Source organism: Ipomoea triloba, chromosome 16 (assembly GCF_003576645.1).
Source record: "Ipomoea triloba cultivar NCNSP0323 chromosome 16, ASM357664v1".
Lineage (NCBI taxonomy): Eukaryota > Viridiplantae > Streptophyta > Magnoliopsida > Solanales > Convolvulaceae > Ipomoea > Ipomoea triloba.
In genome coordinates, this window is record NC_044931.1 from 7,866,395 (window position 1) to 7,867,398 (window position 1,004).

Genomic DNA, 1,004 nt, shown 5'->3' on the forward strand with positions numbered 1-1,004 from the left:
GTTGGTATGTTTATGTACCAAATTGAAAATTTAAATAGTTTAAGAGTCTAATTAATGCCTATCTGAGGCATTTTATGCAAAAAAAAAAAAAGGGATATTTAAATTTACCTGGTATTACAGGTCAGTAACAGGTAATTATGCCTTATAAACTAAAGTGACATGTTTATGTCCCTAATTNTTTAACACATTTTATAAAAAAAAAAAATGGTGACATTTAAATTTACCTGGTATTACAGGTCACTAACAGATAATTACGCCTAAATGAACTAAATTGATATGTTTATGTAGCTAATTGCGACTTTAAAAAGTTTGAAGGCCTAATTGATTTTTCAGGTACAGTTTGATGGCCTATTAGACACATTTTATACTGAAAAAGTGACATTCACATTTACCTGTTATTACAGGTCACTAACAGGTAATTATGCCTTATAAACTAAAGTGACATGTTTATGTCCCTAATTGCAATTTTAAAAGGTTTGAGTGCCTATTTGATTTTTCAGATAAAGTTCGATGGTCTATTTAACACATTTTATAAAAAAAAAAATGGTGACATTTAAATTTACCTGGTATTACAGGTCACTAACAGATAATTACGCCTAAATGAACTAAATTGATATGTTTATGTAGCTAATTGCGACTTTAAAAAGTTTGAAGGCCTAATTGATTTTTAAGGTACAGTTTGATGGCCTATTAGACACATTATATACTGAAAAAGTGACATTCACATTTACCTGTTATTACAGGTCACTAACAGATAATTATGTCTTAAAGAACTAAATTGGCTTGTTTATGTACCAAATTGAAACTTTAAATAGTTTAAGAGCCTAATTGATGCCTATTTGACACATTTTATGCAAAAAAATGTGACATTTCAATTACCTGGTATTACAGGTCACTAANAAGGGATATTTAAATTTACCTGGTATTACAGGTCACTAACAGATAATTACGCCTAAATGAACTAAATTGATATGTTTATGTAGCTAATTGCGACTTTAAAAAGT